Below are 17,738 nucleotides of genomic sequence, written 5' to 3'. Positions count from 1 at the left end.
AGCTTGGCATTGGTACCGTACTCTCATCTAAGCCTCTGTCCCTGTTCTGAGACTAGTGTCCCCAGAGAGCCCGGCTTTTGTTGTCTTAATCTGCAAGGATTCGTCAGCCTTTCTTGACATGAATAATTTTCACAGTCCACCTTCAGCTCGGATGGTGTGGTGCTTTCCTCATAGTCTACTTCAGCTCGTACATTTGGAGCCAATATCACCCAGGTAACAATGTCCCCTTCTCAGGGCATCACATCCAGAGACACACAATGCCCGTTTGTCCCTTAACTTCTGTCACTACTAATCATTTGTACTGTGCCTGAGTGTCTAGGTGGGAAGCCTCCTACTAGAAGTCAATGATGAATCTCGCTTGTATCCAATTGTACTGTATAATGTATATTTACTACATAGTCTCGTTTCTTTTTTATTGCTGTTTTGTTTTGTTCTTTGTTTTCTGGTTTTTGTTTGTTTGTTTGTTTTGAGACAGGGTTTCTCTGTGTAACAGCCCTGGCTGTCCTGGAACTCACTCTGTAGACCAGGGTGGCCTTGAACTCACAGAGATCCGCCTGCCTCTGCCTCCAGGGTGCTGGGATTAAAGGCGTGCGCCACCACTGCAGGCAGTAGTCTAATTTCTAATGGAATAACCTTTTCATTCCTTGTATGTTTATTAGTTATAAGAAAAATCTCCACACATCTTGGTTTATTTCTAAAACAGATGCCAGAATCTTATTTTCACACCACAGGCCATAATTCATTGTCATCTACATTTATCTCCACGCTCAAAGTCGTTCTAGGTTTGGCCCTGGGGTTCCACTCAAGCTGGCTTCTGTGCCTTTTTGAAATGCTCCATAATCTCCTTTCCCTTCTGCTTCTCCCATTTCTTTGGCATAGCGAGACATTCCAGACTTATCGACCATTTCTCCAAGGGGCCTGGTTGCCTCTGCTGGATAAAGCTCCTCAGAAGCCAAGCTCAGGGTTACATAGGGGTGCTTCATTTTTCTTCTCAGTTATCTGGGTCTTCTTCTTCAAAATAATCAAACAGGCATGCCTTCACGATACACAAGGATTCTTTTTTGCCTTCAAGAGAAGAAAAACAACTCAAGGAGGGTGGCCTGTCACAGATCCCCCAAGGAGCCAAAATTCCTTGGCCCTGGAAGAAAAAAAATCCATTTGCCAGCTTTTGAAATGCCAGAGGAAGTAGCTCCCCAACAGAGGCTGGCCCAGGAAGTTCCTGAAGGGGGTCACAGGGTGGGGGCAGGGGGAGCTGTCCTTCATCCTCAGAGGGCAAGGAGGGCAGAACAGTGTCCATCTGCTGGGGAGGAACAGCAGGCTCCGGGTAAAGACCCAGACAGATGGCCTCACAGAGACGACAACAGGTCTTAACCCACTGCCCACAGGAGATGATAGGTCAGGGGCTCCCAGTCCACCCCGACTTCTACTGAAACCTGACAAGCAGCCTGGCACCCCCTCTCATCTTTCTATCCCCCCAAACTGCCCATCTATCCTTGCCCCGAGAACCAAACTGACCTGTAAGAAAGAAAGACCTGTTGTCCAGGGGCTGCGGATGCTCCTGTCTCCCTTAACTGTTCCGATTAATTCTGATATGCCAGTCACGTGACCAACCCCCCTTGTTTACTAAGAGCAACTGCTGGGACCTCTGCCTTCGCTCCCGAAGCAGCCCTGCTAGGCCTGCAGTGACCTCTCCACCAGGAGTCTCCCTGTGGACCTGAGGGAAGCCCCACTTCGGAACCGTCTGAGGCCAAGGTCACGGGAGAATCCGGTGGGTGGGGGCAGGGAGGCTGCAGCATCAGTAACTTCTGAGGGAGCCATCGCAGCTGCGGGAGGGGTCACTAAGGAAGCCTGTCCCCCCTGTACCTTACAGTCGCTGCCTTAAGATGAACAGTACACTCTGCACATCCTCATTTTTTTTTCCTCATATAAAACTTTTCCTTAAGGTTAGCGATTCAGCTCAGTGGTAGAATGCTAGCCTAGCAAGTGCAAGGTCCTGGGTTCAGTCCTCAGTTCCGGGGTGGGGGCGGGTGTGTGTGTGTGTGTGTGTGTGTGTGTGTGTGTGACTTTTTTCTTATAGAAACTTTATCCGATGTGGAACCCCTCTCTCTTCTTATGAAAACCTCTGCTGCAGAACTCTGCCTGGGTTCCTATTGAGAGATCTGGTCTCGTAGCCCTCTCCCCTAGCTTCTCTGTGAGCTAAGGAAGAGAACGCTGTGGCTTTTCATTCCTATTGCCTTTCTGCTAAAACAGACTTCGTGATAAAGTTCAGTATGCACCGGGAAGGGAGGGAGAAGGAGAGAGACAAGGGGGAGGGGCAGGAGGGGATGAGCTAGGCAGATTGCTCAGTCAGGGCATGTTCACAGCGCAAGCTTGAGGACTTCTCCGTGAGCAAGTCCACCCTTTTGGAGAGTTCCAGCTGGTGAGAGGTTCTGTCGGGGGTGGAGAGAGACAGACAGCCCCAGAGGAATGATACTTAAGGTTGACCTCTGACCTCTACCTGCCTGTGCATATTGTGTGTGTGCGTTTTCTCTCTCTCTCTCTCTCTCTCTCTCTCTCTCTCTCTCTCTCTCTCTCTCTCTCTCATCACAGCTGTAACTGAGGCTGACTAAAGCCAGTGTTGGTAAAAGGATATCGGGACACAGTGATTTGTTTTGAGACAGAGCTTAGTAGACGGGATGGAGCTCAGTGATAGACTGCTGTCTTAGCAGGATGTGAGGCCCTAGGCTCAATCCTAGACCCTTAGTCACTACCACACAGCCCAAGTGACTACCCTCCCAGCCGGATCTCTGCCCACAGCCACCACCACCTCAGTTTTGTTTGCACTGTCTAGAATGATATTTATTTGTATACTTGCTTTTATTTTCTATCTTCAACCTTGTTCTGTTGTCTCAACTATTCCATAATAGCATAGAGGAGCCTGTTTTCTCCCTGCTTTCAGCTCTACACAAGCACCAGCAGATGAGACACACAGTCTACACAAGCCTCAGTAGAGGAGACACATAGACTACACAAGCCCCAGCAGATGAGACACACAGTCTACACAAGCCTCAGTAGAGGAGACACATAGTCTACATAAGCCCCAGTAGATGAGACAGTCTACACAAGCCTCAGTAGAGGAGACACATAGTCTACACAAGCCCCAGCAGATGAGACACACAGTCTACACAAGCCTCAGTAGAGGAGACACATAGTCTACATAAGCCCCAGTAGATGAGACAGTCTACACAAGCCTCAGTAGAGTAGACACATAGTCTACATAAGCCCCAGCAGATGAGACACACAGTCTACACAAGCCTCAGTAGAGGAGACACATAGTCTACATAAGCCCCAGTAGATGAGACAGTCTACACAAGCCTCAGTAGACACATAGTCTACATAAGCCCCAGTAGATGAGACACAGTCTACACAAGCCTCAGTAGAGGAGACACATAGTCTACTCAAGCCCTAGTAGATGAGACACAGTCTACACAAGCCTCAGTAGAGGAGACACATAGACTACTCAAGCCCCAGTAGATGAGACACAGTCTACACAAGCCTCAGTAGAGGAGACACATAGTCTACTCAAGCCCTAGTAGATGAGACACAGTCTACACAAGCCTCAGTAGAGGAGACACATAGACTACTCAAGCCCCAGTAGATGAGACACAGTCTACACAAGCCTCAATAGAGGAGACACATAGACTACTCAAGCCCCAGTAGATGAGACACAGTCTACACAAGCCTCAGTAGAGGAGACACATAGTCTACATAAGCCCCAGTAGATGAGACACACAGTCTACACAAGCCTCAGTAGAGGAGACACATAGACTACTCAAGCCCTAGTAGATGAGACACACAGTAGGCACTTGCTGGGTCAGAAGAAGGAGAGAGGGAAGGACTCTCTTTCCTTTCGAGTGCTCATATTTATCCTTAAGGCCTTGCTTTCAGCCACCTTATAGCTTGCATACTAGATGAAGGACACCTCTCCTCCACCTCTTCCCTGGGAGCCTCTTGAAGAGAGTGACAACTTCCAGAATATTCTCTCTTCCTCTTCTCTCAGCTGATTTCATTGCCTCCCTTCTCCCACCCCACATAAAACAGTGAATGCACACTAGATATCACACATCATTCTGGGCACTAGGAATACAAGCAGGACAATACAATACAGGGTCCTGATAACCCCTAGAGGAGAGTCAGGATCCAGCAAAGTGCAGCAAAGTGCGTCCTCTCCATCTAAGCCCTTTCTGCCTTGACCTGGCATTGTGAAACATGTCTACAAAAGCACATAGGAGCTGGGGTTCCATGCTAAGCACGATGTGTGTGGTGGAATTATGTGATGGTTTCTAATCTAGAATGTTCTACTTGATATAGATCTAGCCATCTGAAGTTATTATGGCAAAGTCACTAAAGCTGTTCTGGGTAAAAAGATGACATCTGCCACTCTGTCTATGAGACACATGGAAATGGAGGGAAGGGAGGATCCCTCCTCTTCTGCAAAATGAAGTATAAAAATACTTCTCTGGGAGGGGAGGACAGGGAGAATGGAGGACAGGGAGAGACTGATATTTCTTGGTGTGCCACAAGTATTTTCCCTCATGGTTAGACATGTTTCATAAGTGATGAATTAATTTTTCAGAATTATTCATGAAGTCTGATTCAAAGGGGAAAAAAAAAAACCCACCAAAATAGTAAATGTGAGCTTTCTGCAAACACATGGGAAACGTCTTTGTAAGGCTCTGCATAGAAGGATTACAAACCAAAGCGCAGGGCATTGGGTTAGGGCTGTAACTCAGTGTTAGAGGGCTTGCCCAGCATGGTCAGGTCCTGGGTTTGATTGCCAGATTTGTACACAAAAAAATAATGGGATCTCTCTAGAAGAATTGACAAGAACATGGTTGGCACAGGAAGACAATAAGGATATTCGCTTTAGCTGCAAAGCTCTCTGTGTCCCAATATACTGTGCACCTTAATAAACTTATCTGGGGTCAGAGAACAGAACAGCCGCTAGATAGACATAGAGGCCAGAAAATGTTGTCACACACACCTTTAATCCTATCACTTGGGGGGCAGAGATCCATCCAGATCTCTGTGAGTTCAAGGCCACACTGGAAACAGCCAGGCGTGGTGACACATGCCTTTAATCCCAGGAAGTGATGGCAAGAAGCAGAAAGGTACATAAAGTGTGAAAATCAGGAACTAGAGTCAGTTAAACTTTTAGGCTTTTAGCAGCAGTTCAGCTGATAGTCATTTGGATGAAAACACAGAGGCTTCCAGTTTGAGGAAATGAGATCAGCTGAGGAATTGGCTAGGCTAGGTTAGCTGTGGCTGGTTCTGTCTCTCTGATCTTTCAGTGTTCACCCCAATACCTGGCTCTGGGTTTGTTTTTATTAATAAAGCCCTTTAAGATTCGTGCTACAGCTCAGAGGGGAAGATTTAAGTTCTCAAGTTTGAAGTCAATGGTTGAACTTGTTTTTTAAGATCTAAACTTTGCTAAATCATAATTAGATATTATTACTATTACACTATTGGACCAAGGGCCATTTTCTCTTTTCCAAACTTGTAGCTAGTCTAAATAATTCCCTAGTGACCTTATTCTGCTACAGCTCTCTGTGTTAGTCGTTGGTGATTTCCTCTAGTGGGTTCCAGCATTCTCAGATGGCGTTCATCTGTTAACACTCCTCTGAGTGCCACCTGCTAGTGTCTGGGCTGCCCATCCACACAGCAACCAGCGCCGTCAGCTTTGTGAGTTTCACTAATTTGATACAGAATCAATTGTTTTCATGAGTATGTCTCTGTTATGAGCAGAGTTAAATTTGTGTGTGTGTGTGTGTGTGTGTGTGTGTGTGTGTTCGTGTATATATGCAAATATGCCATGGAGGGCATGTGGCGGTCAGCGGACACCTTGCTGGAATTGGTTCTCTCCTCTCACCATGTAGGTCTCAGAAATGGAATTTAGACCATCAAGCTTGGTGACAGGTACCTTTGTCCACTGAGTCACCTCTTTGAAACTTTTTAAAGTGTAGTCATTAACCACTTCCCTGAGGCAAGCATTTTCCTTGTCCTTTAAAGGAAGAAGTTCTTATGGGAGGAAGAAATAGAAAGTCACGTTGAACAAGGGTTTTCTTTTCCCCCTTGAGGTTTTCTTTTTCCCACTGCTCAGGACAGAGAGGAGCTTAGAAAAAGCATTTGGGGCCAGCAGGAAGCAGGACATATACGTGACACTGGTCCTGACTCAGCCCAAAGCTCATAAAATTAATCTTCCTCCCATGCGGCGCTTGCTCCAGCACATGCTTGTCCCACATTCGCACTGTCTCCCATAGCCTGGGGGAGAATTCTCTGCCATGGAAGCCTCCCCCACCTTCTCAAGAATGTCCCTACATCTTCCCAACAGATTCTTTGTCACTCTACAAATACAGCTGAGTCCTACCTCAATGGCACTATTAAAATGCCCCTTCTCTCTTTTTAAAGATTTTGTCTTTAGGTATGCAAGTACGAGCTGCCAGATATAGATGCTGGGTGGGAACTGAACTCTTGTCCTCTGGAAGAGAAGCAAGTGCTCTTAACCATTAAGTCATCTCTCTAGCCGTGTGTGTGTGTGTGTGTGTGTGTGTGTGTGTGTGTGTGTGTGTAATAAAATATGTATATTTCTTGTAATGGAGATTGAACTTAGTGACTTGGGACCTTTTAATACACTTCCTCATGTTGTGGAACATACCTCCAACCATAAATTTATTTTTGTTGCTACTTCATAACTGTAATTTTTCTACTGTTATCAATCATAGTGTAAATCTCTGATATGCAGGATATCTGATATGTGACCCCCCCAAAGGGGTTCAGACCCACAGGTTGAGAAACCACTGCTCTATAACCCCCCCCCCTTCTCTCTAAAACAAAACAAAACAAAACAAAACAAAAACTATTACATTAGGCCAGGCAGTGGTGGCGCATGCCTTTAATCCCAGCACTCATGAGGCAGAGGCAGGTGGTGTCAGTATTCTGACCTACCCCTTGGCATTGACCTGCGTCCTGACATAAAAGCCTCATTTTAAGGAAAACCCCCTCCCTTTCCTCTCTCTCTTCCATTTTTCCTCCCATGAGGTGTACATCCTCAACCTCTCTCCTCCTCTCTCTTCTCTCCTTCTTTCCTATCTTTCTCTTCGACTCTCTATCATAATAAACCATTTCCACACACGGATGCAGCATCTAGAGCGTGAATGACTGGCCACGGCTATTTACACACACACACACACACACACACACACACACACACACACTGCCATGCCTGCTTGGTGTGGGTCTTCTGCCAGCCTGCTGCTGCTGCACCTGCCCAGCATGCCAACATGTTTCCCTGCGCAAATTCATAACAGGCAGATCTCTCTGAGTTCGAGGCTAGCCTGGTATACAAAGCAAGTTCAAGAACAGGCTCCAAAGCTACACAGAGAAACCCTGTCTCAAAAAAAAAAAAGAAAGAAAAAAAAAGAAAAACCATGACATTAAACTAAATAAGTCACTTAATTCATCCACAGTTCCTGACACAATAGAACGTTAAAAACTGTTTCTTCCTCATTTTATCTTATCTCATAGTATAATGTGTGTCCAATGTTCACCCAATGTTCCAGTCGGGACTTCCTAACATCCTTCCTTCTCTAGAAAGTCCTGACTAGAAACTGGGGAGATAGCTTAGCTGATAAAGCATTTACCTTACAAGCATGAGACCCCCAGCTCAAGCCCCAGAACCTAAAAATGCCAGACATGGCGGCACATACTTGTAATTCCAGCACTGGAGAGAGAGAGGCATGTAAATCCCTAGGGCTGACCAGCTGGTCCAGCCTAACTGGTGAGTTTCAGACCAGTGAATAGACGCTGTCTTAAAAAGCAAGGGGAACCTTTGGCTGCCACTCACATGCACCCCCACATGCATGCACGCGCGCGCACACATACACACACACACACACACACACACACACACAGAAATAAAGTCCAAACATAAAGGACTCCAGTCTTTGCATATTTGTGTCTTCTACAATGTTATATCTTTCACAGTGCTTTCCACAGTCAGTATTTAATAAATATGAATTGGATTTGGATGAGCTCAAAGGCAAATCATTGAAAATTTACTCTTGACCTAAATTCAGTAAGTGAATATACATGGGACTGGAGAGAGAGTTCAGTGGTTAAGAGTACTTACTACTCTTGCAGAGGACCCCGGTTCAGTCCCCAGCTCCCACAAAGTGGCTCCCAACCACCTGTGACTGTAGTACCCGGAGACCAATGTCCTCTTCTGACTTCTGCAGGCACCAGGCATGCATGTGTCCAACACACATACCCAGCAGGCAAAACATTCATATATGTAAATACCTCTAAAAAGTACAGAGTTTCTGTCATAAACTAATGAAGGAGGTAAATAGAAATGATTGAGTATCAACTGAGGCCTTGACATTAGATTTCACAATTCTCTGACTGTAAGCTTCTGGGAGAGACATTTGCTTCATGTCAAAACCTTGGATCCTGTGTCTTTGAAGGGAGCTATTAATAGATCTTACTTCAGAGTTCCTGGGGAAGAGCAAATGAGCTCGTACAAGGCGTGGACAGCCCTTCATCATAACTATTTATCATTTTTGTGGTTGTAAGAAAAGACGATGATATAATGAGAGAATTTAAGTTACCTAGGAAAGACCCAATGTGTATCCAACCAGATCATATTTTTTTAAATTCCCTAAGAATGCTCTTGAATCATAACACTTGTTTAAAAATGTGATTGTTTAGTTGAAAGAGAAATATTTTTAATATAATAAATAAGGAGAGAGATGCTGGGCTTGCTTTGAGCATCAGCATCAAAATGCATCATCTTAAGTTTTATAGTGAGTAATATCCTGCAGTGAGGATGCCAAGACTGACCAAATCATTGTGTCATCATTCAATTACTGAGGGTCTAGTATGCGCCACTTCATACAGCACATACAAAGTACAAGGCCATTTCCGAGGACCTCATAGCTATGATTTTATGCCCTTGAAGTACTAATATAATAGATCAAAGAGATTTTAAATGATTCCTTTTTGTATTAAAACTATAAAGCTAAGAAAAGAGACATACACACAGGTTTTTCTATTAGTCTAGTGAGAGAAACAGAGCATCGATTCTGGTGCACCCTTGCTGGGAGCCGCAGAAAGAAAATCCTGATAGACACAGTTCAAAAGCATTAGAAAAATGCAAAGCAGTGTTTTCACTTAATCTGCCTTGCAGAGAGTAGAGCTTGCATAAACGAGGTCCCAGACAGCTAGATTTTTAATGGGCCTGGACTCAGGAATCAGAGGCATGCAGAGAAGGTCTGAGGCATTGAGCTTGACCCACCCGTGACTTGGACAAAAGGCCAAGAGCAATAATAAGTCAGTGTGGGGAACAAGAGGCTACCGTGGATCAGTGCCTAATACTCTTAGATGCGTCTAGCCCTGCTGGCAGCACTCAGAATCTGAGGAGGGAGGATTCTGGATTAAGCAGTCACTGCGGAACATCTGTTCTGAGCTTCAGCTCATCCTGGACAGCGTGGCCCATCCCATGAGCTCTTGGGGCAGAGGAACCAGTAAACCACCCCCACCTGGACTGAACTGTCTCTCAGACCTGCCTGAGCAGTGACTGTGCATCCTTCACTGATCTGTGGGGTTTCCCGGTAGCTCCCCATTCAGCCCACATTCCGATTCACCCGAGCCATCCCATGCCGAGGGTATAAGAATCTATCGCTGTCCAACAGCGGAGCAGAATGGAAGGGCTCTGGTGGTAGGTTCTGCATGGTACATGTCCTTTCTTTCCTTTGGTCTTTAAGTTAGTTTTGATGCAATACATGTTCATTATTGAAAAAGCAAAACATGCAGATAAAGTTGGACTAAACTCCTCTGTCTTCAACATCCAGAAATAATAATAGTCTGAATGTTTTGGTTTACATCTCCTTTGGGGAGGGATGGTGCATTACGAACAGCACAGGAAGGAGAGGGAAGTAGAGTTTAAGAACTCCAAGGGCCCTGTGTTTTCTGAGAAGTGGTAAAGCTGTTTTATATGAAAGTGTACTCTGTTATAGCTCTTAAATTTTGTGTGCATGAATGTGTGTGTGTGTGTGTGTGTGTGTGTGTGTGTGTGTGTGTGTGTGTATAATACGGGCACACTCCTGCCATGTAGAAGACAGAGGACAACTCCCAAGCTGTTCTCTCCTTCTACCATGTGGGGTCCCAGGGATCAAACTCGGGTCCTCAGGCCTGGAGGCGAGCACCTTTGCCCACTAAGCTCTCTCCCCAGCCTAAAAGTGTGCTCTGTACTCAGAGCATGGGGGTCCGGAGAGACACTGGCTGCTCCTGCAGAAGACCCGGATTCAGTTCCCAGCCCCCACACGGGCTCACAACTCTAGTTCCAGTTCCAAGGGGATCCAGCTCTCTTCTCTGGCCTCCTCCCTCCAAGCCAGAGACACATACAAGTCTCCAACACATGGTACACATACACACTACAGGCAAAACACTCATGCCCATAAAATAAAAAAACAAACAAAACCTTTCAAAAAGAGTAAGTCATACATATTTATACCTATAAGGTAACCACAGAAAAAGTGGTTAAAAAAAGAAATCACCTATAACTACACACACTACATGAAGACTGCCAGGGAAGTCAAGCAAGTAGTTACCAGAAGGATCTAAGGCTCAGAAAAAGGGAACACTGTGGCTACTGTGCTGGTTAGGGTTTCTATTGCTGTGATGAAACCCCATGACCAAAGCAATGTGGAGAGGAAAGGGTTTATTCCGTTTAGGCTTTCAAATCACTGAAGAAAGTCAGGACAGGAACTCTCACAGGGCAGGCACCTGGAGGCAGGAGCTGATGCAGAGGCCATGGAGGGGTGCTGCTTACTGGCTTGTTCCCCATGACTTGCTTAGCCTGCTTTCTTCCAGAACCCAGGACCACCAGCCCAGGGTGGCACCACCCACAATGGGCTGGGCCCTCCCCCATCAACCACTAATTAAGGAAATGCCCTCCAGGTTTGCCTACAACCCAATCTTATGGAGTCTGTCTTAGGGTTTCTATTGCTGTAACTCGAAGCACCAAGACCAAACAGCAAGTCGGGGAGGAAAGGGCTTCCACATTGCTGCTCACCACTGAAGGAAGTCAGGACAGGAACTCACACAAGGCAAGATCCTGGAGGCAGGAGCTGATGTAGAGGCCATGGAGGGGTGCTGCTTACTGGTTTACTTTCCCTGGCTTGCTCAGCCCACTTTCTTAAGGAAGCTTGGACTACAGCCCGGGAATGGCACCACCCACTATGGGCTGGCCCCTCCCCCATTGATCACTAGTTGAGAAAATGCCTTACAGCTGGGTCTCATGGAGGCTGTTCCTCAACTGGGGCTCCTTCCTCTCTGATGACTCTAGCTTGTGTCAAGTTGACACACAAAACCAGCCAGTACAAAGGCTTTTTCTGAATTGAGGTTCCCTCCTCTCAGATGACGTCAGCTTGTGTCAGGTTGACATCAAAGTATCTAGCACAGCTATTTCACATTTGTGTGTTTTGGGGCCTGAAACTAAGCCCCAATTTGTATCATCCCATATAAGGCAGCTAACTCTCTTAGACAATCTGCAGGGTTTATCTAGCCCAGAGTTCAGACAACCATAGCTTATGTACAGAGAAGGATAGCCCAGCTAAGACTAAAAGAAATCTGAGCTCCCACTGACCACCTGGAAGACATAACTTTTAGTTCAGTCTATTTGACTAAATACTTGATTTAAGGTGTTGATTTCTGCAGCATTCTATTCAAAATACCCAGCACACTAGCTAAAAAAAGGTTATGCTGTCTAAAGGGGAAGGTCAGATGTTGAAGTTAGCAGACAAAGATTTTTAAGGAAACTGTGTTCAAAGACATAAGAGAAACATAATTGCAATGAGTGAAGAGAATAGAGTTCTCAGAAGAGAAGTAAAATTAACAAAAAGAACCAATTATTCTGTAAAAATAAAATATCCAAAATTTAAAACTAATTGGATGAATTGAAAATAGGTTGATAAAATTATCCAATCTGAAGAGAGAAAAGGCTGAAGAAATATGAATGAACAGAGACCTCTATCAACTGTGTGTGTGTGTGTGTGTGTGTGTGTGTGTGTGTGTGTGTGTGTGTGTAGTGGCATTCCCAGAAAGAGGAAATAAGGGAGAAAAATAGTACCTTAACTGAGGCCACTATTCTGCAATTTGCTAGGAGGCATAATTTACAGATTCAAGAAACTCTGCAAATACCACTGGAGAAAAGTGCAGAACAGTAAAATCTGCCAGACTGCTGAAAACTAAAAACAAAACAAAACTGTAAATTTTTATGGAAATTTTTCTATTAAAAAAGCCTGATCATTGGGCTGGGTGGTGGTGATGCACACCTTTAATCCCAGTACTCAGGAGGCAGAGGCAGGCAGATCTCTGTGAATTCAAGGCCAGCCTGGTCTACAGAGTGAGGTCCAAGACAGTCAGAGCTGTTTTATGTGTACAGAGAAACCTTGTCTCCAAAAACCAAAAACAAACTAACAAACTGACAACTAAGCAACATTGATTTGAATAACTCCTGTATTTTCATTAAAAAATATAATAAAGCTCAAAGTAAAATAACATCTTGGAAGTGCTGAAAGGGAAGGAAGGAAACCCTGCCAACATGGGATTTCACACCCGGTTGAAAATTTCCTTTAAGTGACCCACATTGCAATAAATAAAAAGGTACAAATCATAAGCTCATCTTCAGGAAGGAATAAAACAGGACCAGAAATGCTAAGTCGGTCGGTAAATATAAATGGTTGTCCTTTTCTGTTAATTTGTTTAAAATACAAGTGCTAACTTAATAAAAATATAGTTACAGACTTATCACTTAAATGGATACATTGCAAATGACAGCAAAGAGTGTGAGTTGAGCGGAAATGGATGTACATAAACATGAAGGTCCTACATTGTATATGAAACGGTATGACACTGAATGCACCAGAAAAAGTTAAGGATGTATATTTTATCCTTAGAGCATCCACCAAAATGCCAGGGAGAGGCATAGCTAAAATGCTCATACACAGATTTAAACTACGCTCTCTCAACAGAATTCGAAAATTGGCTCTTCATAATAAAATAATCTGAATCTTTTCTCTTTTTTAAATGGTACTAGGCTTTGAATGTGGGGCCTAGTGCATGTTAGGTTAAGTGCACTCTAACTAGGAATGTTAGGAGGTACATTCCTAGTCCTTCTTTTCTTTTCTTTCTTTTTTCTTTTTTTAATTTTGAGACGGTCTCTCAAAGTTGCTTACACCAGCCTTGAACTTGCAATCCTCCTTCCTTAGCCCCCTGCCTAGATAACAGGACAGAACTATCAGCCCCACTTAAAGACAACTCCAGGTCTGAAGCATAGATTAGACAGAGTGCACAAACACATGTTCAGTGTACCTGTGGCGTTAAAACTTAAGACTGGGGGAAAATCATCTCTAAATACCTCATTAGAAAGGTGATAATTAATCATGTTTTAGCCTTTTATCTGAGATCAAGGGCAAGGGGATGATAATGGGGTGGAGGTGAGGAACACTGAATTTATCCAAAAGAAAACAAAATGACAGAACCTAGGGACAATAAATTAATTTAAAGATGAGAAGCACAGAAGACAATTCATGCATTGCTAGGCAACAGAGACACGTTCTGAGTAATGTGTGGTTAGGACATGTCTGAGAAATACGTCATTAGGCAACTTCACTGATATCTAAACATCAGAGTACTTACACAGACTTGGGCAGCCATAGCATCACTAGGCAACGGAATGTTATGGGACCAATTTGGTACATGTGGTCGGCCTTTGATCAACCCATCATTATGTATGATTGTGTTAAAATAGTAGGTCTCACTCCGAGCATATCAACAATTAGACTACAGAGTAATGGGCTGAACACGATGCTGAAAGAATCAACCCAGGACTGGGTAGACAGCCCAAGCCTGAGGACCTGAACCACGGTAAAGCTGAACACAAGACCGTGCACCTGAGATCCCAGGGTTCCTACAGAGAGGTGAGAGGCAGAGACAAGAGAGTCCTGGAATGCTCACAGGTCAGCCAGCCTGGTGTAAGCAGAGGCAAACAACATCAGAAGAGCCCCTGTCTCAAGGTGGAAGGCAAGGATCAACACCCGAGGTTGTCCTCTGGATTCCATACATGTGCTGTGGCACAAGCATGTCTGCACTACACACATACATGCACACAGGCTCACACATACACACACACACACACACACACACACACACACAGAGAGAGAGAGAGAGAGAGAGAGAGAGAGAGAGAGAGAGAGAGAGAGAGTTTTACCAGCACACATGAAATAAAAATACATAAGGACCAACTTACCCATTATATAATGCGAAGTGGACAGAGTTTGGGATTTAAAGTAAGTCCAGCCTACCCTTGGTTGCCAGCTTGGCCGTGTATGTTTTCTTAAGAGTACAGCGGAGATTTGACAAGCACTTCCTTCACAGGAATATTACATGTGGAGTGCATACACAGCCTTGTGCCTAGGAAGTGCTGATAAAGGCTAATCCTTTCTCCTACAATCTAGCTGGACATAGAAGACACAGTACCAGTATTAGGAAATTGGGTTGTCTCCAACAAGGATTGGAAATTATGGTCATAGACCAAACCTAAACTGCCATTTGTTTTTTTACAGATGTTTTCCTGGAACACAGCCACATAGTTCTCTTATGGTCATATATCAGAGGCATATGGGGCCTAAAACAGTCATCATCTGCCCCTGCAAAGTGATGTTTGACCATTTCTGACCCAGAACACAGTTATAAAATTTTATTTCCAAATTCCCACCTAGCTTTTTCTTTTGGTTTTGCTATAACTCCATTTACTTGGCACTAGATGAATTAACTTATAGTAAAAATAACGAATTACTTAGATGTCTGTTGAAAGTGATAATCCATGCTTTCTCTGTGGCAGCGCAGCTCCAAGCCCTCTGCCTTCCTACAATAGCCTTTCACTGTATCTCTAGAAACACACTGACCGATCTGAGTCACTAAAATCGTCTTCCTTCCTCCATAGTCAGAAATCATAGTCCCCTTTATGTGTGTTAATGTGCAGACTCCCAATGGATCTTCTCATTTAATTCTTCTTCCCATTTCACAGCTGAGACAACTGAAGTTGAAAGAAGTTTGGCCACAGGCTTGGTTACTTTTCTATTGCTGTGATAAGATGCCATGACAAAGCCAAATTTAAAGAAGAAAGAGTTTATTTGGGGATTATAATTTCTGAGGGATTGAGCACCTGTCTGCCATGGTGGGTAACATGACAGCAGGCAGGCATGGTGCTGGAGCAGTAGCTGAGAGCTTACACCTTGAGACACTACCATGAGGCAGAGGCAGTGAGAGCTAACCAGGAATGATACGGGCTTTGAGGTTTTAAAGCCCACCCCCAATGACTCACCTCCTCCAGCAAGGCCATGCCTCCCAATCCTTCCCAAACAGTCCACCAATCGGGGATCAAGTATTCAAATACGTGAACCTATGGGAGGCATTATCATTCAAACCACCGCAGTCATCTGCCAATCAATGGGTAGTGAGAGAATGAATATCTGACAGTCGATCTCTGATGTTTCTAGTTTGTTGGAGGAAGAGTCAAAATACTTCTGAGTGTAATGTCAGCCCCCAACTCTGACTTTTGTGGGCGAACGAAGTGTATGGAAGCTGTAAGATGCAAAATCCCGGAGCCTTTACAAGGAAGCCGAGAAGCCTTTAGTTAAGTAATTAAAGCTATTAGCTCTGGCTTGCATGCTGTAAAACTTTACAAGAGCAGGAAGCGTGTGATGCAACCTATCAAGTTAGCACAATAAAAAACGCTTGAACAAACCTCCCTTGTCCACAGAAAACCCCCTGTGTAATGCTGGGGCACTCCGCAAATCCAAACAGTCATTCTGCAGATTCACAAAGTCCTGGGCTCTGCACTGACAGGGGGTGGGGTGAGGGTGGAGGTGGAGAGAGAGGTGGCTAGACGCTGGAGATGATGGTGAGCATCCTGGCCCCTAGTACGGACACACACATACTCAAACAGCCAATAGGAAAAGGGACCAGAAGGAAATTTCTAGTGACTACAGGTACAGGGACACTGTGGTGGTTTAGTGAAGGCTTACATGTAGTGGGTAGCCATTCCAGCTTTGATCTGGAAGTTCCAACCCCCATTGAGGCTTCAGTAACTGTCATGCCTACAAGGCGGGGCAAGAGAGGACCCTGAAGACATGAGATCCGGACGCGCAGCCCTCTCTTGGTTCCTGGATCCTGGACGCTAGAGGTAGACCGAGCAGAGTTCTCCAGAGAACACCGCTGGACTGTGCTACGTCTTCCCCAGACCTTGCAACCTACCTATCCCTTCATTTGTAAGTTACACCACTAATAAACCTCCCTTTTAACTACGTGGAGTGGCCTTAATAATTTCACCAATACTTACACATCCAGGGTTTGGTCTCTACCTGGTAGCACTATTAGGAATGAGTGGATTAACCCATTGATGACCATGCTGAACGTGCTGTCAGGAGGTGGGGCCCAGCTAGAGGAGTAGGTCACTGACGGTATGACTTTGAAGATGAATCTTGTTTCTGGTGCCTCCTTCTCTTTCTCCTTCCTGCTTGTCATGAGGTGAGGCCCTTTGTTCTACAGCATGTTTCCCTGCCATGATGTTCTGCCTCACTGCACACAGTCCCAGAAGCCACAGAGCCCGTGATCATGGAATGAAACCTCTGAACTGTGAGAAAACAAAAACAAAAAACAACTTGCTTTCTTTAAGTTTGTTAACATTCTGATCCCCATGGGGCTGCCCTGTGTCTTCACGTAGAAGTCTCTTTTTAAGGAAAACCTCCCCTTCCTCTCTTTCTCCTTCTGCTTTTCCTCCCACGAGGTGTGCACCTCTCTCTCTCTTCCCCCCCCCCCCCCCCCCCCCCCCGCCTCCCTCTTTCTGCCTCATCTCTCTATGATAATAAACTCTCCAGGTGGATGCAGAGTCTGGGTTGTGTATTACTGGCCGCTGCAGCCACCATGCCCGCAACTCGCCTCTGCATCTGCCCAGCATGCCAGCATGTTTCCCTGCACGTGCAGGATACCCTTGCCCCCGCCGCAGCCCCCCCCGCCACCCCGCCCCCACCCCTGCATAATAATATATCATAACAAAGTTGTTTTCTCAAGAATTTGTCATGAAATGACAAAAAGCAGCTAACACTAACATCTATTCTGGGAATTCAAAATGTTGTATTCTTCCAGGCAGTGGCGGCACACACCTTTAATCCCAACACTCCGGAGGTGCAGGTAGGTAGGTAAATCACTGTGAGTTCCGGGCCAGCCCAGGGCTGCACAGTGAGACCCTGTCAAGAAAAGCTTTATGCTGTCCCGTGTAAGACTCAGAAATAGTCTCCAGAGAAATGAGACTTGAGCTCAGCACTCAGCTGTGCGTCACCCGGTTACCTCCGCATCTCTTCCCCCACCTCGCACCCTCGTCCAGGCTTCATTTCCTGTTGCTGTGATTCAATGCCCAGGCAAAGGTAACGGGAGGGAGGAAGAGCCTATTTTGGCTCGCTGTCCGAGGGACAGGCCATCACGACGGAGAAGTCCTGGCTGCAGAGGACCGAGGCGGCTGGTCGAGTCACGTGCACAGTCAGGAAGCAGAGAATGGTGAACGTGGGCGCACTGTTCTTTTTCTCCTCTTCATTCCGTCAGCCCGCGCGAGGGCTGCCCACATCGAAGGTGGGGCTTCC

The 17,738-nt window shown here is 45.4% G+C and overlaps 1 long non-coding RNA gene across 1 annotated transcript; it reads right to left on the bottom strand.

Annotated features, from left to right (window-relative positions):
• Window positions 1-739: 739 nt before the first annotated feature.
• Window positions 740-1,728, bottom strand: LOC114694859. The gene is made up of 2 exons (XR_003734766.2): window positions 1,516-1,728; window positions 740-1,065 (listed from the first exon to the last, which is right to left on the bottom strand). It is a non-coding gene; the product is annotated as an uncharacterized LOC114694859 (long non-coding RNA).
• Window positions 1,729-17,738: the final 16,010 nt, after the last annotated feature.

The sequence above is a fragment of the Peromyscus leucopus genome, chromosome 20, assembly GCF_004664715.2.
Source record: "Peromyscus leucopus breed LL Stock chromosome 20, UCI_PerLeu_2.1, whole genome shotgun sequence".
NCBI classification, from domain to species: domain Eukaryota; kingdom Metazoa; phylum Chordata; class Mammalia; order Rodentia; family Cricetidae; genus Peromyscus; species Peromyscus leucopus.
Note: the sequence above shows the minus strand (reverse complement) of the source record. Positions and strands in the feature narration are given on the sequence as shown.